Here is a 23,470-nt window from a genome sequence, read left to right as displayed (position 1 = left end):
GTGACTTTCTCTGACCTGGCTTATAAGTCTGCTGGCTTCTTCTAGTTTCTGGTTTCTACTGCCTGACTGCATCTGCATTTCCCCTCTTTATAAGGCCTCTTATAATATAGATTAAGATTCAACCATATTCGGTTTGGACATACCTTCACTAATAACCACACCTTCAAAAGGTTCTGTTTACAATTGGCAAGAATGTAAATGAAGAACACAGAACATGTCTTTTGTTGGAGGACATGATTCAATCTACCACAAATAGACTCCTTCAATGTTCTAAACCTGTATTTGGTACTCTAGATTGTTTCTTAATAAATAAAGCATTTTAATGGGAAGCTTCTATGAAGCAGTCCTTTCACACCATACACAGTAGAGGATACCTGGACTTCATTATAGTTTTTTCTAGTTTTAGTTTGTACATCTGTCTCTTCTGAGTCTTATGAGGCAAGGACTCTGGTTTGTGGATTCATTCAGTATCCTCAGTATCGAGCACAGGGCAAGGAGCAATGTTCTCAGAAGTTTTTGTGATTATAACCATGGATAATGCAGTGGGCCTGCCTTCAGAAGCTAAAATGCACCCTGAAGGGACTTTAATAGAGCAATAGATAGATTTAAATATAGGTGCCATCAAGTTTCAAAAGAGAATTATAACTTCAGCTGAGGTAGCCTGAAAGGCTTTATAAAGGAATAGAACTGGTGGGAATCAAAGGGACAGAGAAGAGGGACTGAAGGCATTGCCTGTAGGGTGACACAAAGGAGCAGAGATTCACATTTGCTCTAACCCCTATGTTAAGGGTGACTGCAAATGCAAAAGGAGATGTGTGAGATACAGGAAAGCATAGCTCTTGATCAACAGAGGTAAAATCACTAAGTAAACCTTCCATGCATTCTTTGGCTTTCCTCTTGATTAAGACAACCATTAGGAAAATGGGAAGGAAAAATCTATTCTTCTATCTGGCTTCTTGTGTTCTTATTATTCCTACCTGATAGAAACAGCTGCCTGGAAACTACGGAAGCATCTGCAATCTTCTGTTAATGAGCAAGTAATTCATATCTAGATATCATGTTAAAATTTACAAAGCATTCAATCGTAACCTTATTGTACAGTATTCAGGACAGTCAATGCTAGCCTTTTTTTGGCACAAAGGGATCTGAAGTTCAAAGAGATTAGATGACCTGCTCTACATCTCACAGCTAGTCAAAGTAATAGAATAGACTTTGGAATTCAGATCTCCTGATAGACAGGGAAGTACTCTTTACATTTTACCACTTTACCTTTAAGTAGAGGGATGGTGCTCAAAACCAGGAAAGTAACAGAACACCATGGTTTGCCCTGTTTAGGGCACATCTGGAACAAGATTCATCCCTAATGAATGTCTTCTTTTGTGAGATTCCCAGAGGATAATAAGCCAAGATTTAACTTAATTCCTATTTCTAATGAAAGCATATGGGCCAATGATAATATATAACCATTTTGAACAAGCTGTTGAATTTCAGCCTGCAATCAAGCTGAGCAAGAGAAAGAATATAAAACTAAAGTTATCAGGGAGTGGTTGTAGCTCAAGTGGTTGAGTGCCTGCTTCCCATATACCATAGTTCCTGGTTTAGTTCCCTGTTACTTCCTAAAAACAAATAATCAAAACAAATGAAAAAACCAACTCTTACAGGGAGTGGAAGAAGCTCAGTGACTGAGCTCCTGCTTTCCATTACAAGGTCCTGGGCTCAATCCCTGCTACCTCCTAAAAACAAACACAAAAAAAGCTAAAGTTGTCATATAATCATTTCATTTTTATCACTGAAGTTCATTAACCTCCATTTTGACATCATCAAAATGACCTGGATGAGGATGATGTTCTGCTGTGTAGTTTAGGTAGGTGGGAGGATAATGGTACCATTCTCACAGTGAGGGAGTAGAAATGAAGGTTCAGACTTAGCAAGAAAACTGTACTTTCAATTTATAGCATATTGAAGTGGATTAACTGGTGACATACAGATTGTGATGCCCAATGAGCTGTTGGCTAGGATCTGTTGATTAGGCATCATGGAGGACAAGGGGAGGAAGTGGTGAGACTTCAACTACGTGGTGGTAGAATGAAGAGTAAATGGAGATAAGGAAACAAAACAGAAACTCTTCTTTAGAGTGAAGAAAGAAGAGTAGAAATGAAACAGTGTCAGAATATTTCATCAATAGATTGTACTTACTTGTATTGACAACTCACAAGCCAAGCTGCCTGAGTTTGAATATTGGCTCTGCCAGTTAGGAGCTGTGTGATCTTGAGCAAGTTTCTTAACTTCTCTGTGGTCCAGTTTTCTCATCTATAAAATAAGAATAATAATGATGATGATGATAACCTGTTTTATAGGTTTTTGTAAATAAATAAGTTCATGCAAAGTACCTGGAATATCACTTATTCCTTAGTAAACTGAATTAGTGTTAGCTAATATTATTATTAATCACACAAAAACCTTCAAAACAGGGAAGGACAGAGTTTGGGCTGTAGTTTTGGGTGTGGGGGCAAGATTGAGAGAAGATATTTTTAGGAAAAGAGAAATGGAGCTTGAATTCAGATTGCTTGGTTTGAGCCTAACTCACCTGCTAGCCATGTTCATATACTCCATGAAGTCACCATGTCTAGGGATTTTCACACAAAGCACTGACACTATAATGATGAAAGGGCAGGCTGAGAGGGGAAGTTAGAGAGTTCTGAAGTAGACATCTGAGAAGCTCTTAAGTTATGGCTTTCAGTTCTTATAATTGGAAGACTGGTTTCTTATATCACCCAAGATTCGTGATCATCTGTGGCCACAAGGACCTCTGAAATGTGAACACCAAGTTTGAAAACCATTGGCACTGGGGACATCAAAATGCCATCTTTGGCCATATAGTTTGTCCTCCTCCATCCATGATAAACTGGTCTCTTGGATAATACCATCTGTGAATATGAAACCCTGCTTTGATTGCATTTGTCCATCATTTGTTAAAAATTTGCCAGGCTTGTAATGATGAGAGAGTTTCCTCTCTATCCTCAACGAGTATGCAGTCTCCTTCGGTAGTCATAATTGTAAACACTGACAACTCTAGTGTAATAATGGCTATGGAAGATGCAAGCCTGGAAATGCGAATGCCAGAAGGTTTCCTGAAGGGAATGACTTCTCTACAATATATCAAAGACCAAGAAAGAAGGAGTCAAGAAAAAGAAACAAAAATATTTTAGGATGTCAATATTGTATGTGCATATTCATGGTGACTATGTGAAAAATACAAGTACTTCTGCGGGGCTGCTGCCTGGGGTGGAAGTTGAAGAAAGTAAAAGACAAAGTCTGTAAAAGACAAGGTCTGTCTTGAGTTATCTGGAATCTGCTGTGCCAAAATTCTAGAGAAATAACTTGTGGACATAAGGAGAGCACTTGCAGCAGACTAAGCAGACATGATATGGCTTCACCCCAAAGTACCTCATCAGTAAAATTTCCTACAAGAAATTTTGCCCCCAGAGGCACAAGAGTTAACTCTGTTTCCATGCTGTAAACTGCTTAAATTTGTTAGTTTCAGGCAAGTAAAATCCAGTGGCTCCCCAAACTATGTTATTATCAATCTTCCATTTACTGGTCCAATGAGCGCTTATTAAAGTAACCAAACAGTATGACTACTTCATTTCAGGAATTTAATGAACAGAGGAGAGGGGGGAGGGAGAAACTAGAGGCATTTGGGGTTTCTTGAAACTGCTTCAACTTTAAAGTTTGGTGTTGTAAATGGTCTTTGCAATTTCTGAATCCATCTCCTTGCATCTACTTTAAATGTAATTTTAAAGGAAAATGCAGCACTTCTGATGTAAAGTAACACTAAAGCTTTACAATAAGCAAAGATTTTTGTAATGGCTTATAAGCAACCATTGCAAACAAGGCATAAAAAAGAAGAATAACAAACTTGATAGAGTGAACAGTTTTCTACTTCTCCTTTTTCAACCAGATTGTAATTTTCTTCAGGGCAGGAAGAGAACCCTACGTCCCAGTTTTCTAGTCAATACCATGACTACAGAAATTGAGGACCTACCAAATGTAGAGCATTGTACTTGATGTTGTACATGGGAAGGGAAGGTGTGTGGGAAGAGTGAGAGAGAGAGAGGAAAGCTTATTGGATTGTAGTTGGGAAGAAAGAGGTACGCAGATAATATATTTTAAAATGTGCACAGGTAAATGTCTGCAAAGTTGATTATGATAAGTTCTATTTTCATCAGAGACCCAAACTGGTAAGTTCAGAGAATGATTAGGTAAATTCTCAGAGATTCAATGGACAGGAGGAGATGAACCCTGGAAGGTGAGAGAGATTTGTAATGCCAGGGAAAGTGGAGGAGGATTTCCACTGGATCCCTCTCCTGAGGATCTCTCAGTGTCACTGAGGCACATAGTAGATGCTCAGTGCATACTTGCAAGATGAGTGGAAGGATGATAGATGATGGATAGGTAAATAAATGAAGAGATAATCACTAATTAGTTTATAGTCAGCTGCTTACTGCCATGAGAGAATATATTTGGAAATTATTTGACTCATTTATACCACATTTATATAGCAGACATGTCAGGTTTCAAAGAGAGGAGAAATAACATTTGTGTGCCTACTACAATGGTAGAGTTTTTATTAGGTCTTTTCTATCATTTATTCTTCACATGCACCTTCTACCTGGATATTATTCTCTCCACTTTACAGATGAGACAACTGAGGTTCAGGGAGGTTAAATAAATTGCCCAAGTCCACACAGTTATGAAGTGGACACCCAAGTTTTGAAGCCCCACCTGCCTCAGGTGCATTGGTCAATAGGTCTAAAGTTCCTGCCAGGTAGGTGGCTGGAGAGACCTATATTTCTAGTTAGGGAACCCTTTACCTTTTTAAAGTTGAGAGACACAAAGAATCTTATTTGGTAAGAAACATGCTTTTCCTTGCTCATCCCTTATATCAGCAATTCTCTGAGGCCAGGACTATAATACAGAGGCAGTGGTTATGGTTTCTGCTAGCAGGATGGTTTTCGTTGTAACTCCTACACAAATCAATTATTTTGGGGCTATCCCTGTGGTAGGAAAGGTAAGTGCTGATAACTCCTTTCTCTCTGCCTCATGGAGGATATAACAAGACTTCGGATGCTTAAGTGCGAGGAATTTGCATTCTGTAAATACCTAGACAATGAATTATGATTTCCCTTCCTACACAATTCTCCAGGGGGATGTGTAAACACTAATAAATACCATAAAAACAATCAGGTATCACCTGTGATAAAAGATGTTCCCAGTGACCGTTCCTAAGAGGACATGTGCTTTGAGGGGTTTGTAGATGCCAACTGGATTTCCTGCCCACCCCTCAGGGCTTCAAAATACAAGTTGGTGCATCAGATGCTGATCAGGAGAACATCTGCATAATAGGCTCAAAGCTACAGCCCTGGCTTCAATTTGTCACTCTCACCCCAACATCACTAATGAGTTAAATATGTGTGCATGCAGCTTATATTTAATTACAGATAACGCCAGTGAAGTACAACCGAGGATCAAGTATCATGGTGGGCCAATGGTTCTCACACTTGAGTGTGCTTCCAAATCATCTGGAGGGCTTGTCAAAAGTTAAATTGCTGGGCCCAAGCCTTGGAGTTTCTGATTCAGTAGGTCTGGAGTGAGACTGCAGAATATGCGTGTCCAACTGATTTCCAAGTGGCGTTGCTGATCCTGCTGGTTCGGGGCCCATGCATTGCAAGCCTCTGAGCTGGACATTTTACACTCCCAAGCATTAGAGCTCTCTGCAAACGCTGTATTGTTTGGTATTTCTCTGGGAAGCACTGAAACCTGACTGTCATAAGAACATAATATGGGGAGTTGATTGATTATCCTTGCAGTTTCATATCACACCCCAATTTCTCAGGCACGGAGGAAGCAGATTGCAGCATATTTGCATTTTGAAATCAGTGATAGCCAAATGATCCAAATGCCTTTTGAGAATTGTTAATAGGTGCTAAAGCAGCTTTGTGCCTATCACCTCTTCACGCATAATGATGGAGTTGGGAAGTCATGGCATTTCCACCATCTCTAACAGGACAAAGAGGAAATAAGTATGCGACCGATTCATACTTATATAGAGAGAGACTATTCCACAGAAGCCAAGGGATAAAAGAGAAAGACCTGAACCAAGGGAGCCTCAGGATTTAGAAGAGAGCAACTATAGACTAGGAGTGGGCAGGTGGCAGAACAGGTGCTTTGATGCCAGAGTTAGAATCAGAGTCCAGCATATCTCCCCAGGTGGCACTGAGATGGAGATTTAAGAATTAAACTAGGGACAGCATGATTAAATTGTGTGTCTGGCTAAGGCAGTATTAAAAGTCTACTGTATCATCTTATATGTTTTACTGGCAGGAAAACCCATTGGAAAAGTGGTTTAAAACACAGCCTTGTTCATTCTTAGGTGCTCAGAAGTGTTTATTTTTAAAGATTTATGAGCTATTTAGTTATAGCCGTTTTATTTTTTAAAAGCTCAGCAGTTATTTTCAAGGGCTTCTCATGCATTCATTCAAGAGATATTTACTGAGTAAATGCTATGTTTTAGTCACTGCCTTAGGTCACTGTTTTGCCAGGGTTACTATGATAAATCCAAAACTGGGTTGAATTGGAAAACAGCAATTTATGGCCTCATGGTTTTGGAGGCTAGAAGTTCAAAATCAAGGTCTTGACAAGTCATGAGCTCCCAGAGTTTGTAGCATTCTGCTGCCAACTTGCCACCTTTGTTGGGATTCCTTGGCTTCCACCATGTGGCAACTTGTCCCTTGGTGTCTTCCTGTGGCCTTCTCTGCCTGCTGGTTCTGCTTACTCATTGTGTCTGAATTCCTTTGCTTTATAAGGATTCCAGTGATATGGAATAAGGCCCATCCTGATTCAATTTGGCATCATCTAAATAGGATCTTCAAAGACCCTATGCACAAATGAGTCTGCACCTTAGCTAATAGTAACATCTCCAAAGGTCCTATTTAAAAATGGGTTCATGCACACAGGAAAATGGATTAAGATTAAGAACTTAAACTTTGTTGGGGTCCATTAGTCATTCTCCAAAAGTCACTAAATATACAATAATTTTTTTTAAAAAGCCTACCATCTAATACTACCATATAATAAGAAAGATAGACATTAATCAAGTAATCAATCTTACTAAAGAGGAGCACTGAATGAGATGATCACAGTAGGTAATAGAGAAGTCTATCCTATTCTAGGCACTTGGAGAGTGTGCCTGTGAAAGGATAGCAGTGTACTGAGACCTCAACAGTCAAAGGAAAAGAAATAATTTACTTTCCCACGTTGTGTAGTATTATCTCATTTTATCCTCTCAGCTATGCTGTAGGGTAGATGGTGTTATTCCCAACTACATAGAGTAAACTGAAGCTAAGCAAGGTGATGAGACATGTCAGAGTTCACATGGCTAGGAAATCGCCGGTAGAATTTCATTCTGGTCTTCTATGAGGCGAGATTTCTCTATCTACAATACTTCATTATTATTGTATATAAGAAAATATTCTTGGAGTTAACAATGCCCAGAATAAAGGGGTTCTTAAAGAAATGATAATTCAAGTTCCTCATGTTATATGAAGAAACTAAAGGACAGAGAGATAAAAATGAGTTGGCTAATGTCACAGATGGATTTGGAGGTAGAAAGGGGGCTGGATGAGATTTCCTGACTCCAATTCAATGCTCTTTATTATAGTCAAGCATCCTACCCAGAGGCATCCACTGAGCCTAGTCTTCCATTCTTTCCTACCTGCGGTCGATCTTTGCACAGCTAGGGCAATTGTTTTCAGACATCAGCATGCATTAGAATCATCTAGAGGTCTTGCCAAAACAGGTGGTTGGGACCCACCCCAGAGTTTTTGATTCAGCAGGTCTGAAGTGGACCTGAAGCCTTGCATTTCTAACAAGTTCACAGTGATGGTGGCACTGTTTGTCCAAGACCACACTTTAAGAACTGCTGAGGTAGGGCAACCAAAAATGCTTGTTATAGAAGTGGCTCAAATGTTGAAACCTGTCAATATATGGGAACATCTTGAACACTTCAAGTCTAGGTAGGAGAATTGCCAGGCCTTGGTCAAAGCTCCCTCTTTTTGTTCACTATTCGCATCCTGGGTTAGCTTGTTCTGTCTCCTTTTCCTCTTTCTGTACCCAAATTCTATGCATCCTTTGAGCACCAATTCAAATATTACCTTCTGTAGGAAACTTTCACCAATCGTCTTTCTTTGAATTGGAATTTGACTCATATTGAACTCACACACTATCATATTAGATCTCAACTTTGATTTTTACCATTGCTTTCCTGTATTATTGTTACCAGTTTGCACAGATCATATCTAATCCATGTTCTAGTCTTACACAAACTGAGCCAAAAATGTACCTCTATTGTATATAAATATTAAACCACTAAACATATTTCATCATATGTTTCCACATTTTATATGTGTAATAGACTCATGAGACAATTTAAGCAGGGATTTTGCCCTTATTTTAGAAACAGACAAACAGGTACAGGACTAGAAATGACATATGCAAGTACCATAGCTGTACAATTCAGGGTCCCTACCAGAAACAGCTGGTGGATTTCAAATTTGATATTGAGGAGGGTTTCTAAAGGGACTTTTTTTTTTACAATGATGTGGAAAAGGTTTAGGGAAAACAAGGATGGTGCAGAACCTTGGGGCTAGTAAGAATGAGAAGCCATTCTGGAATGGGTTCCAAAGCCTAGGGAGGGCACCACGTGGAAGGAGCCCCTCACAGGACCTGTGACTCGTGCAAGATGGAAGTTAGAAACCTGCAGTGAACAAAAGGAGCCAACCACACTCTCTCCATCCCCTGCCCTGAACTCTTGCCCCGTCTCCTGTTTGTCTAACCCAGATGGAAGGCAAAAGGCAACAGACCCACAGAGGCAGCCTGTACAGATCAGGTTCTGTCACAGAGCACAATGGAGAAGGGAGAAGAGCAGATCTGGAAGGACAAATGGAAAATATCCAGCACAATGATTCTAACCTCCAGTTGCTGTATATTTTCTCCTCAATGCTGCTGCTTCACCAGTCTCATAAATCTTCCTGTTAGAAGTGTCTACTACGTGGAATTTAGATGGTTTATTGATAAAGACAGGGCAGTTTAATTAAATTTTAGATGGAATTGCTTTAGGAAAAAGCTCATTTTAGAATTTGCACCTTCAAACAAACTTTCTGCTTTATGGGTGTTAGTTTCTTTAAAAAAATAGAAGTCAACAAATCATAACACTGAAAAAGTTGTTTTATACTAGCTTATTACAAACTGCCTCACTGAGCAGATTGTACATTTATACTCTATGATAGGACTTAACATGTACTGGGATAATGATAGAAAAATGAAATGAATTTCAACAAATAACCAAGGATGCAGTTGCAGGAAAGACTGGTAGAATTCTTGGTACAATAATCTTTTTTTTTTTTTCTTAAGTCATGTATATTTTATGAGTCTGAAACAAACTGATTCCAATAAGTCTTTGGGCTATGGAAGTAGAAAAATAACACGATGTAATGTTGCATATCATAATATATGAAGCAATCACTCAAACATAGCTTGCAGTACATACATCAATAAACTTCTACTGTATTGAAGCCAGTGAAGTATAGGAGATATTCAAGCAGAAGATGTTTATTCAGTGCATTGTGAAAATTCCATTTTTCTTCAGCTTGCCAAATGTGCCTGAGAGTTATTACTAATTTGTCATGAAGAAGCAACCACTAGTATGATATAAACAGGGAAATTTGGTTAATTTTTCATCTTATTCTTTTGCACCTTAATGAGAAGCCTTGGGGATGAGAGTATAATGATCATACTCTATGGGTAGGATCTTATCTTGATACCATAGTGGTTGATATAGCATTAAGACTATGGGTGTCAGAAAACTTAGCTCCTACTCCACAGTTATTCCATGAGCAAGCTATGCCATGCTAGGCTTCAGTTTCTTCAGGGGTAAACTAAGAGAACTAAAATATAAACTTCAAAGTCCCTTCCAGAGATAGAGTTCTTGATTCATTGGCTTGTTGGCAAATCTGCATGGTCTAGATTATATTTCATCATCTCTCCTCTGGATCAGCAGCCTTCTTATCTCCTAGCAGAGAATCCTTACTCCTTGTAGGCATTTCACTTACAACAAATCATTCCCACCTGCCTCTGAATGGCTCAGAGGAAAAGGGCATTCCACTGGCTTCTAAAGCTCTCGGTCTATACAGCTGGATGTAAATTGGAGAATTTTGCTGAATGGTGGTTGCTAGTTTTTTTGGTCACATAACAAATATTATCTCACAATTTCTGTGAGTCAGGAATCCAGGTACAGTTTAGTGGAATCCTTGACTCAGGGTCTCACAAGGCTGTAATCAAAGTGCTGATCAGGCTATTTTCTCATCAGAGGATCCACTTTCAAGACTCCTAGGTTGTTGGCAGAATTCATTTCATTGTGGCTGTAGGACTTCTGCTGGCCTTCTACAACAGCAGACGTTCTACATACCTCATTTCAGGACGGGTTCCTTCCTTTTTCAAGGGCTTTCACCTGATCAGGTCATGTACACCCAGGATAATCTCCCTTTTCATTCAGGTTCTAACAGATTTGGGACTTTAATTGCACCTGTAAAATCCCATCACCTTTTGCCATATAACCTAACCTAATGATGGGAGTGACATCCAATTATATTCAAAGGTCTGGTCCATATTAAAGGAGAAGAGATTATATACGATGTGTAAACGAGACAGTGGGAAAATTTTAGAATTCCATAAACTAAACCTCAGCAAAAAGTTTCAATATTCCATTTATTTTTTCAAGGCCATCAATTCTGACTGCAGTTCCTTGCAAAAGCATTCATAATTCACGCCCCTGTCTCCTGCATTCCTCTGGGGTGACTGGACCAACACTTGGGTTTCTGCCTATTGGTGATAGTTTGTAGCTTCCCTGGTTGGTATATGCAAAATAGATTATAAATTAATTAAAAGCAGTGAGAAATTCTTTTAAAATTTCATATTTGTATTTCTCATGTTAACTTATATGTAGTAGATAGTCATTAATGATTGCTAATATTGCACAGGTACATGACTTGTATACATTTCTTGAATGTTTATAATTGTTTTAACATGCTTTATTTATCTTATAACTATGAGGAGAATATAGCAGGAAGTTTGTACTATTTTTGTGGTAACTATTATAGAAAATATGGTTTAATTGACAGTAAACAAGCTGTATTTTGATTTAGCTCTGTTGTAAAGCTTGTAAAGTTTAAGCAAAAAATTTGAAAAATTACTTTTACCTAAATCATACACGCTGTGGCTTATATACCTAATTATTATCAGAATATCTCCAGGACATCCTACTTTTTGTTCACTTGAGAAAAATCTTTTGTTTTAATAATGTCACACACAAAATAATCAGTATTTCTGTATTTAAGAAAACAGCTTTGGGGGAGGGATGCTCAAATGGACCCAGTGAGAAATAAGCAAACACTAGGCTGTTCTTGTTTGTAAATGTGTTTTCACAATTTTATCACCCCCAGACATATTTTAAAGTGAAAACATTCAAATAGTATAGAATTGTTTAATGTGGCAGAACTAATGTCTTGAGAAAATAAATATAAATCTACAGAGACCCATAAAAAAGCAAAATAAAATGAAAGTGAATTACTTGAGAGAGTGGCTCACTTAAAAAGATCATGAGCCATAAGATGTTAGAACTACTGACCAATGCACACTGTTTGATTCTCACTGTACATTCAGTTCATTTCTCACCATGCATTTCCTGAGATACAAAGATGAGGCGAAGATATGAGAGGATTGTTCCAAAGTCCCTGCACTGAAAGAACTTATGGCTGAGTTGGGACCACATGTAAGTAACTACAATCACCTGGTGATTCTTTGGTTAGCAGAAAAGGCAAGTCGCATTTGGAGCACAGGGAAGGGCATTAATCCTCAATTGACAGAGGAGATGGCATCTTTGTTGAATATTAAAGGGAGAAAAAGAAGGGAGAAAACAATATTTTCAGGAGAGGGAATAACATCTACAAACTAATAGAGACATGAAAGAGATCTGTTGGAAAGTTCAAATAATTTAGTGTGGTTAGAGTAAAGATGAATAAAAGAGTAAGAGATTGAACTGAAGGGACTGGCAGGGGAAGAATATAAAGGACCACACATGGCATGCTAAGCAGATTAGGGTTCATAATTATGATCATGGGAATCCACAACAATATTTTAATCATTTGTACTTTAAAAAGTTGACTCTGAAAATCATGGGAGAAGAATGAATATTAAGCATGTAATTGGTGGAGACAAACAACATCAATCAATATTACTCACATTGTAGTAATATGAGTAAGAACATGCCAGGGTCTTAATATAAAGCGATGATATTAAAGAAGCTACATTCAATATTTTTGATGAAGTAAAATCTATAGGATTTGGCAGTAATCTCAATGGTTGTGGGGGTCACACTCAGGGAAATGAAAGAAAAAAAATTGGGAACTTCAAACTTTCTTATTTGAATAACCTGGTAGTGTTTGCATCTATGATAAAGAAACACAGGGAGTAGCAGATGTTGTGGGGGAAATAATGAATTTGATTTTTGCGATGTCGAACTGAAGACATCGTGGGACCCAAATGGAGATGTGGAGTGGGCAGTTAGACATAAAGGTCTGAAACTTTGGGGAGGGTATTAGGTTAAAGGCAACTGGAAGTCATCAACATTTATGGGGAAGGTTAAGTATATATAAGGATTAGAATACCCCCAAAGAATGTGTAGAGTGGGAAGAGCTGTGGACAGAATCCTAGGGAAGTTCAACATTTAAAGTGTTTGCATAAAAAGAGGAACTGTGAAAGACACAAAGAAGTGGCCAAGAATGTAGCTCCAAAACAGTGGTGCTACGGAAATTCTTATTAAGAACCCATCCTCAGCAGGCCTATGAGACTCTTCAGTTTATTTCAAGGGGTCAGTTAGATCATGTTTCTATTCCACTAAAAGATTTTTAATGACTTTCCACTGACCTCAGAATAAGGTCCAATCTCCTCAAATCAAGTTCCACAACTCTGCATAACTTTCAAAATCCATTTTTGCTTATCTCTGTTTCTTAGGCTTTAGGGCATGTGCTTTCTCTCTTTGCCTGCACTGCTTCTCCATCTCATCCAATATCAACCCTGTTTCACCTCTCCAAATCTTCTTCTCCCATGTGCCCTCATTTATTTCAGCAGGAAGTAACATATTAGAAGTGATGCCTGTGGAAGATGAATATATAGAAGTATGCCAGGAGACTTGTAGGAAGTAAGACACTGAGGGCCAATTAAGCCGTTCCAAACTGCTTCCAAAGCAGCAGTGCATGGTGGTGTGGTCTTTTACTACAGCAGTGTATCAGGGTTGTTTGGTTGCACATAAAAAAGCAACCAAAAGCAATCTTAAGCAAAAGGAAATTGAAAGGAAAACTATTGACTAGCTCATTGAATCTATAGAATAGTTGGAGAACTTGGAAATAGCAGGAGTCAGGAACTTCCAGAGTCTACATAGCAGTAGGAACCCTCTCACTGTAGTCCTATGCTGGAATCCATTTACTACCATAGTTATTATTCTCTCTGTCACTTGGTTCAAATTGGAAACTCTAGAGGAGAACACATTATTTTGGTGTATCTTAAATCACATGTCTGACCCTTTCTGTGAGGGGAGAACACTTATTTTAAACAGTCCTACCTGCTGAATAAAGAGAAACAATTAACTTCCTAATTCAATGAAGGAAGTAATTCCCTGCAGGAAAGTTTTAAGAAATTAGGATGACTATATGGAAAGGAGTTTGGATGCATGCTGAATGGTTTGTGTTTTAAATGCTAAAAAATAGTCACTCTATGGTATGGAGAGATGGAAAAGAAGTCATTGTTGCATCTATAAAAAGATGGAGATTATCAGGAGTTCTCAGCGATCTTACACAAAAATGTTGTTATGTTTGGAAGTGAGTCATATTCTAGGAGAAAATCAGTGCCTTATTTTTTCTTCAAGAAATTATAGTCAAGGTCCCTTGCTCACAGTTTCACCTACTCTTTCCTCCAAATTTTATTTACTCTAAGGTCACACGTGAAGAGGAGTGTGCATTGATCTGCCTGGAGATAAGAAACTAGTTCAACATGTCTGGTCACTTAAAGAGCAGATGCACCCCTTGATGTGTAAATATATCACTGGAGTTAAAAATACAAAACTTAATTTTAAAATTCATATCTGCAAAAAGGGATGTGCAATTCTACTGTAGAATCTATGAAATAGTCTTAAGGAAAAGGATTCTGTGCCAGGAGTCTCTGACATGCACAGGAAGGATTCCTGAAATGGAAGGCAAGTGTGCTCTTTTGAGTCCCAGGTTTTCCATGAAATAGCTGGGTGACTAAGAGTATGTCACTTAGTATCTTTAACTGTAAATAAGTGTTTTGATTAATAAAACCTGAGGACTCTTCTTGCCATTGAAGTACATCATCTAATTATCTAGAATAAGGTATTGACGGTTTCATTGCAAATTTTTCACTTCACAAAATTTAGATGCAAAATATACCTCTACTATTTTCTAGTTATCAAGTATAGATAATGGAATTATCAACCTCCAGCAAAAAAGAGATGCACAAACCATACAGGCAAGATGGTTGAACTCATATTCAGTTTTACTAAACATTCATGTTCAGATAAAACATGCCAGACATTGAGATAAATATTGATAAAAGAACTTTTCTTTGCTTCCATAAGAAAATGCCAAGGATAAATATATACAAATTTCATTTGAGAAATCATTTTGGATATCTAGAGTTAAGTGGGAAAATATTAGTGATGGATGCCCTAACAGAAGAAATAGAAAGTCATTAGAAAATTTTATTCATATAGTACTCATGAACCTACCAATTCCTTGAAATATCTCTCCTTTAGAATGACACATTCTCTCTAGAAACCATAGTCAATGTGCAAGGAGACCTTTATGACAGCCAAATGATAGCCAGTGTAAACATATAATTAAATATTTGCCCCCAATTGTTTAGTTCCATAGCCCAGTGAAAAATGGTGTCTTTGAATCATATCATAAAATGTGTTCAATCATTATTTAAGAAATTAAATTTCCCAGTGAGAAATATACTCGTGTTTCCTGGACGGAAAATGAGAGAAAACGTTTAAGAATGAGGACAGATTGAATTACAGCCACGCGGTCTGTGTCAATGAGTAGAAAGGAAATGGCCATCACTTGTTGGCATTGACTGCTAGCTATGGGGAGGGAGTGTTTGGTTCAAATTAGACTGAAGAAATGGAGCTGATGATAAATTTTCTCTCCTTTTTCTTCTGTAAGGTCTTCTACACTCACTACAACGTGGGTTGCAAAATTGACTCTCTGCTTCCTAGAAATTAGCAGAAAGAGGAAAAAAAGAGCAGTTATATAATTCACAGATCCATACAAAATAAATAAAGCAAAATGTTCAAATGTTCTTTTTTTGCTCCACAAAAGAAGCAAATCTATATATAGTCTTAAAATCATAAAGAGGGCATCATGTAGTAGACTGTTTCATGTTTTCCTCAACGTTCTTAATGTAAATGTAATGCTAAGTTTCAAAGTCCTGTTTTATATATAATATTCCTCTTCTCTCTCTTTACTTTCTAGAGACTCTCTGGTGATGTATAGCAGCCGATATTTTTGTTGGAAACAACACAGAAACTATTCTACATAGGTTTTGTTGTATGACTTCTCTTCCAGACTATAAACCGCTTGAAGTTAAGAAGAATATCCAATTGTTTCATCATTGAATAGCCATTGACCACAGCCAAGTTACTAACCCAGGGGTTTCACACAGAAGGTAGATAAAGTTTTTAGGAGATTTACTTAATATTAATATATATGCATACACATATTTATGCATATATACATATACATAGCCATTTTGTAAATTATGAAACATTATATAGGTACTAATACTTACAAATTCAGACAATAGCTCCTGATAACTTGAAATTGCCTTTCCTGTGTCATGCCTGTGATAGCTAAGAGAGACTCATTTTATTAGTGGATTTTTCCCATGATGCATTTCCTCACACTTGCCCACACTGAAACTCAACTGCCACTCTTCTGCCCACTCGCCTAGCATTGAGCAATCTTTTTGCTGCCGTCTATCCCTGTCAGCTTGACGTCTAATTCTACTCAACAGCATTTTTAGCATTGTCTACACACACGGAAATGACATGGTGCACCCCCACTTCCGGATTAATAAGTAAAATAAGAAATAAGATTCATCCTGACAAGTATTTTGTAAAACATTCATTTATTCTCAAACAGTTTTAAAGGAACTTGTTTTCATTATCCCTAGTGAATTTTAAATTTATCAATCTCATGAAAATTAAGATCGCCATGATTTTAGATTTAGAAGTTTATTAAAATGACTTCAAGGGAAAAATACATTTATAGAGTTTCAAAATGTCAGATTTCATAATGTCATAGAAGTCTTTTAATTGAGCATGACCCTCTGAAGTAGTCCTTACCAGGATATCCCTAGTTTTTCAAGGCAGTCTTGAGAGAGAGTGTGAGAGAGAAAGAGAGAGAGAGAGAAAAGAGTTAAAGAAATGAGGGAGATGACTCCATCCTGATACAGAAGTGAAATGAATAAGATTCAGCTCTGCCACCTTTGTTTTGGGGCTGCGATAGAGGGTAGCAGCCGGTGTGAAAAACAAGCATCAGCTGCATGTATGTGAGAACTCGGTGGATGTTGCCACCTTTCCTTGTCACCTTTCCTTGTGACCTGCCATTCCTTGCTGTGATGTGAGAATTCCCAAGGATGGGACTGAGCCAGGATCCCTGGTGAGTCACGGCTCCACAGTCATGCCCAGCCTTGCCTCTCTTCAACTCTGCTGTGTTCCAACTCTCAGCAGCCTTGTAGAAAATGCAATTCCCCACGTTAACCATCCTCACCCACCTAATTCAGGAGACTGGAATATTTGGAACTAAATCAACATTTCAACTGGGGTTATGGCTGCATGGTGAGTAATTGCCTCACCCTCTTCACCTTCCCTCCAGTTGGCCTTGGGGATTTGGAGCATGGCAAGGTTTACCATAAGGGGTTCATACTAATGGATTGGAGTTAAAACATCCACCCCTGACACTAGGTTCTTGAGATGCTCCAGGCCCAAAATGCACATGAAAGCAAGTGGGATTAAGGACTAGTCAAACAGAAGTAACAATCATTATTACTATTACAATAAACAGTCTATTAATTTAGAAAATAATTAATATGGAACAACTGCTTCAGTGAAACCCTCTAGGGTTGAGCAAAGAGCTGCAATACTAGCTAACTAATCTTTAAATTTATTTTAAATTTCTTTCTTTCTGCCCAGGAGCCACCAAAATTCAGAAACAAAGGCAGAGTCTCTGGTCAGAATCCTTTGTCTCCATAATCAATGGAAAACCAGTTGGTAGGTATCTAATCGGGATTGCAAAGGACAGGTGGGGATGTATTTATTTCCATGTATCTGGTACTTTACAAATGAAGAAAGGGCCCTCCCTGATTGTTTTTCTTCACCAAATCCTTCAGTAGACTTTGATGTGTTGAACAAATTTCCAGCTTAGTATCCAGGAAGCCTCTTCTAGATTCATCAATATTGTTGCCTCTGTTCTACATTTCATCAATCTGTAGAGGGAAAGCCTTGGAAAAATTGCTCTAGTTCTTTGCATTTTTAAACTATCTTTATAGGTCACAAAATGCTATTAACTCTGTCATAATTCTGGATCTAACGATGTGCCTTGAGTTCTGTAGGGAGATGTAGTAATAACAACCCTGATTTTATTAATGAAAAAAAAAAACTATGTTTTGAAGTGTTAAATGACTCCTCCAAGGACAAGGTCCAATTCTGGTTTTTCCAGTTAGGTAAATGTGCAGGATTCTCAGCATCTACTGATGTTTTAAGTTTTACTCATTCTGTACCCAGAAATTTTTTTAACAAGCACTAAAAATTAGAACAGGGCTTTCCGTGGTATTGTCAGTCAAGTCGTATATGGACGTTTTCCACCTCTGCTCCAGCACCTCTGATGTTTTCCACCTCTGCGTTTTCCACCTCTGCTCCAGCACAGGACTGTGGTTGTCTGGACAGGCATTGATGAGGTGCTGTGCTTAAACCTTAAGCCATCTCCCCTTTTGAAAATGAAGATTCTTGTTGGTTGTGTAGCTACCTGACCAACAGCCAGCCAAGCAAGAATTTGGTCAGGTCAGAATTATTAAGTGACATGCTTTCATTCTTGGTCCCATCTGGCTGCATTTTCCTGGCTCATTTGAAGAGCAGGCCAATGAATGGAAGCCACTTATTTGTTGCCACCCATCTGGGGATTTACACATACCTCTGTTCATAGCAATACAGGTAGGTCCAGTTTTCTCTGTTCCCTATTTGGGCTGAGACAATGCAGCTGCCACCTCTCTGCCAGAATATCAGTTTAGATCCATTTTTCCGGGCTTTCTAGATAAAGACTTACACCTGTTCAGATCCTCTGAAAGTGAAGGAAATATCATCTGTTTTGACACCTGTCTTCTCTTGCATCAGGAAATTGCAAAGGAAATTTTACCTTTCTAAAAAGACAATTTTCTGCAATCATTCCATGATCAGATTCTCTGATAAATCTAATGTGTGGGGCTCAGTCTGTTCATCTGTAAAATGGGTTTAATAAGTCCTGCCTTCTTTATTCCCCGGCATTTTGCTATGCCTAGATTATGACTGGGCATGCAGCGTAAGTATCCTTGCTGGATCTTTCCTCAAAATGTACTCCTATACAAACATATGCATATATATTATCACTTATCTGCATGCACATCTTTAAAATGTTTGCATTGCCACTAGCATTTTAAGCAACAAGAATTTATTGAATCAGAATTAGAAGCAACATGTAGGTGCTGTGTATATGAAATAATGTAGGACAATTTTCCTGCCCTCAAGATGCTTAAAGTACAGTGGTTGAGAGCGTGAGCTCTGGAGCCAGATGACCTGGGTGTGAGTTCTGATTCTGCCACTTACTAGCAGGGTGGCACTGGGCTCCCATGTGGCTCAGTAACCACATCTGGAGAATGGCGAGCATAGTCATTGCTAAATCATAGGATTAAATGAGTTAGTTTGCATCCACACTTTGAAGAGTATCTAGTACATGGCAAACATTTTCTAGGTGTTTCTTAAACAAATTTTAAGTAAGGTTCTAGTGGAGGAGACATATGTCATATAATTACAGTACCATCTAGCAATTACCAGGAGAAGTGTGTATAAAATGCTACAGAAATTAAAGGAAGGGATAGCTGAAGGATATAATAATGAAAAGGAGTCTACTGGGAGAGGTCGAAGGGACTTGCAAATCAGGGTGGCATTACACAGCAGGTCATCTTTGGAGATCTGCCCACAATGCAGTGTGACTGGGTACTTAACCTGAGAGAGAATAGAGGGATGAGACCAGGGAGGAGGGCAGTATCTTCTTTCTGTGCTAGGAAGTCACAGTCCAAAGTCCATTCTGCTCTTTCAGTGACAGACTCTTTTTGAAATTTCTGCTTTAAAATGTGAAGTCCAAGGGGAAGTGATTGCTTAATTTGTGTTTGTTCGAAAAGAAAATTTGACTGAAGATCATGCTGGCATACCCAAAGGCTGCATGTCTGTAAATATCTACCAGTTCTATTCTTGAATATTGACATATGTCCACATTCTACAGAGTGATGCTTTTGGAATATGATTAGAAATAGCAGAGCCCAAAATGTGACCCAGGATGTAGCAATTCCTAGGGGCTAAGAGTCCTCAATACCTATGCAAAGTGGCCCCATAGGACTCAGATCCCACATCCCTTCCTTGCTGCACATTTATGAGCTGGAAGTTGAAACATTGGCAGGCAACAACTCTCTTTCAAAGAGTGCCCATCTCGAAGAAAGGAGTGACTTCTGCATTTCCTTTGAAAAACCTACAGGTAGATTTAGAACAATGGTTTCTGTCTCACATAATTGTTCCTTAAACAAGTGCTCTCTTGATTGGAAAAGTGATGACTTTATTTCATTTTATTTTTAGAAAAAAAAAATCACTGAGCACTGGATGCCGAGGACAGCTGGAGTGCGTGGGACGTGGGACGCTATTTTTTCCTCGCCGCTTTGGGAACCAAACAGATGGGTGGCTACTTGATTATATCAGGGTCCATGTATGGTACGGTCCAGCTGTTGACCATGTGACCACATTTACTATGGGAAAAGAGGAGAATTTCCCTTTTGTTTTCCATTTCCTTTTGGTCCCCAGCTTTCTTAAATTGTGTTCCTGGGCTGCTGAAAGCACATCTGCCTACTTCTCTCTGAAATATGTAACCATGGATTCTCTACGGGAACAGAATTTCCAAACAATTTTTGTAAAATATGCAAAGGGACTTTGCAGCATTCAGGTAACTTGAGCAGATTGTAGGCTTTTTAAATGAAGCAGTGTAGTGTATTTTCTTATTAGACTGCCAGATAAGATGAAACAGAGGTCTCAAAAGAGCTTGACATCCTAACACCGAGAAGGAGCAACGCTCCTGCAACCATTGGGAAAATGTTTGAGATGATTCATTCTTCCCAGCAATAAATACTTCTCTGCTGCCTGATGGGAAACTGATGAAGAAAAGGTAACACTTTATCTGCATATTAGCACTTTACAGTTTGTAAAGAGCTCTACATTTTACACACCACAAATGTGATTTCATAAACTAACAGCTAAATACCAATTATTGGGGCCTTGTTGTTTCTGAAGGCTGCCAAACTTTTCTACATAGGCTCAACAGTTCACAGCCGATGAGAGAGAAAATTACGGTAGGGGAAAGTTCAAGTCCAGTCATCTGTCTTTCCCTGTGACCCACAAATAAAGCCTGTACTTAGGATGAGATGTGGCAGCCTGGACTAGAGGATTCAACCGGCACCTAGGATGAATAAAAGATGTGGACTGACCTCCTTGTCTGGAGGGCAGTAAGGTAAAAGATGTTCCCCAGTAGACAGTGGCTTGCCGGCTCATTCCTTCCACTTTTGCCATATGCATATAGAAACCTTCACTGGGGACAGCTTGGCTAAAGGATGTACAGTTTATGGTACCTGGCTCCCCTCCCTGGTATATCTGTTCCTGGCAGGGCGGGAGTGAGGTCCTTTCACTACAACACAAGACGGGCTGTGCATAGACCACCTTGTCATGTTGGCTGCTGAGCAAGACCCAATCTCCATGGCAGCCCAACTCCCACTAGTGAAGCTGACCATGCTCTGTCTCTTCCTTATGTTACTAAACGTTGTTTCTTCCAGTGCTTGTGGGAGTCATACTTTTGTTGGTGACTCTGACTCCTGCAAACCAGGGAGTGAATTGGCATTCTAGCACTTAAGTTCTGGTGGCAGGCATCTGGCATCGTTATGCTCTTGCTACCTTCCATGAGATGAGACTCCTCCCCTTGAGGTAGTAATTCACATTTCACTTTTACTCCAACAAAAACCGACTCCTACAGTAAAAGAATCTGTGAATGTGTAAGCGACAAGAAGTATGACAAAGTGAAATGATTGCAAGGGAACTTGGATTCTCTTCCTATCGCTCCCAGTTACCCTCCTGATCTGTTCAGTATGGATTATATTCTTTCTGTCTTCCTCCCAGGTTTGGTTGGACCAAAGGAAATTGCATATGAAAAATTAAAAAGTTTTATGTACAGTTATTAATATTATTAGAATAGTTTAATGTTGAATGTACTTTCAGACATATTAAAATTTTATATCGAAACTTTCTCAGTAATAAACTGACCGCTTTATGAAAATGACATCATTTTGCATTGCATCTCCTTTGACATTTCCCTTGGTCTTGAACAAAACCAGTGTGGTCAGAATTCAACCTCTGTAGGCTTTACATTGTTCTTTTCCTTCCTTTGATTTTCTCGCTTCATCCTTACAGAGCCGCATGAAGTAGGCAACATCACTGTTATTGTCTCTTTGAGGAGCTCATGGTTAGGAGTTTAAGATTGCCCAAGGCCTCACCTAGTAACAGGAAGAACCAGAACTTGAACCCATGTCTTCTGACCTTGAGGCTTGATGCAGCTTCAGGTGGCTCTTCTGCGGGGGAAACCAGCACATTTGTTCAGCCTCCACCGTGAGAGCGCCTGCAGCCTTTGGGAAAACTTTTCCTGTATCTGTTCACATAAGACTTAATCTCTGGCTTCCGAAGAGTTGCAGTGAGAAGGTGACTTGAAGCCAGTTTTGAGTTTTTGTAGAAACTTCTCTAGTACGAGGCAGGTACTCAGGGGTGGGTGCAGACTTGATTTTATAAGTACATCTGTTCTGTTTATTTTTGCTTCTTTGCAGTATTATCAACTTCTGCTCCATATGGGTGATCCATATTGTGCCTTGGTGAAATGATACCACATTATGCTTTTATGCCTTTATCATCAAACACTACTCATGAAAAAATCACCAGGTTTGCCTAGGTTCATCTGTTCAATTTATTTTTCCCAAACTTTATTTTGAATAAAACACCTACGGTAAATGTGATTTATGTAAATGAATAAAACAAAACTGTTATATAAGCTTTTTTGACATCATCCAGCCCCGTTCTGTCAGGGTGCCACCATATAAGTTCTTCTGGCAGCATGCTTTCCATAAGATTATATTATTTCTGAAATCCAAGAGCCGAGGAGATAAAACTATAATATACTTTCAAAAGCTATAATTTAATTTTTTTCCCTTCTCTCCCCAAGCTTCCCATATGGAGGAACTCCAATATTTTAAAAGAAGCTTTTACTTATGAGAATCTTTCAGCACTATTCCAAGCGCCTGTAGCTATTCCTCTCTCTCTCATACTCTCTGCATTTCTCTATTTTTCTCACCTCGCTCCCTGGTTTTATTTAAAGAACGGCAATCCATCTTTCTTCTACCCCTCCCCCGCCCCCTGCTATTGTTATTTTCTTGCTTTCCACCCCCTGGGACCCTGCATGCAAGAGTTTTCATTTTCTGAGCCTCTGCTAGGGGCCAAATTCTGTGCCCTGGATTTACACACATTATCTCACTTAGTCCACACAGCAAGCAGCTCTGGGAAGCGTTCTTATCTCCATTGGGCAGATGAGAAACGGAGGCTAGGAAAGCTGAAGGGCCTGACCAGCTCAAGGGCACATGCTGGACTGTCCCGCCACTGAACCTGTGGGATCCTAAGATGACTCAGGTGGTCTGGGAGGATAAATGGCTTTGTGTGCTCTCTCCCGAGGACTGAGCCTATGTCTGTGCAGCTGATGGCCCGAGGCAGCAGTAACCCTTGCTAATGGAGCCTGGGGCAGCTATGGCTCACCTCAAGGCAGACTGGTGGAGCCCTTGCAGCCTGAAGGAGCTCCTAAGACTGTCAAGATCAGTGGGAACTGAATCCCAGAAAGAGGATCCCATCTAGCGATGGGAAGTGCTGTGATTTTGAGATCTTTGGACTCTGGCCAGC

At 39.1% G+C, this 23,470-nt stretch overlaps 1 long non-coding RNA gene across 1 annotated transcript; it reads left to right on the top strand.

Moving 5' to 3' along the window:
* Positions 1-15,758: 15,758 nt before the first annotated feature.
* On the top strand, positions 15,759-20,909 carry LOC111766293 (uncharacterized). The gene is made up of 3 exons (XR_002798374.3): positions 15,759-15,858; positions 17,387-17,464; positions 20,075-20,909. It is a non-coding gene; the product is annotated as an uncharacterized lncRNA (long non-coding RNA).
* Positions 20,910-23,470: the final 2,561 nt, after the last annotated feature.

The sequence above is a fragment of the Dasypus novemcinctus genome, chromosome 25 (genome assembly GCF_030445035.2).
Source record: "Dasypus novemcinctus isolate mDasNov1 chromosome 25, mDasNov1.1.hap2, whole genome shotgun sequence".
NCBI lineage: Eukaryota > Metazoa > Chordata > Mammalia > Cingulata > Dasypodidae > Dasypus > Dasypus novemcinctus.
This window is presented reverse-complemented; position numbering and strand designations above follow the sequence as displayed.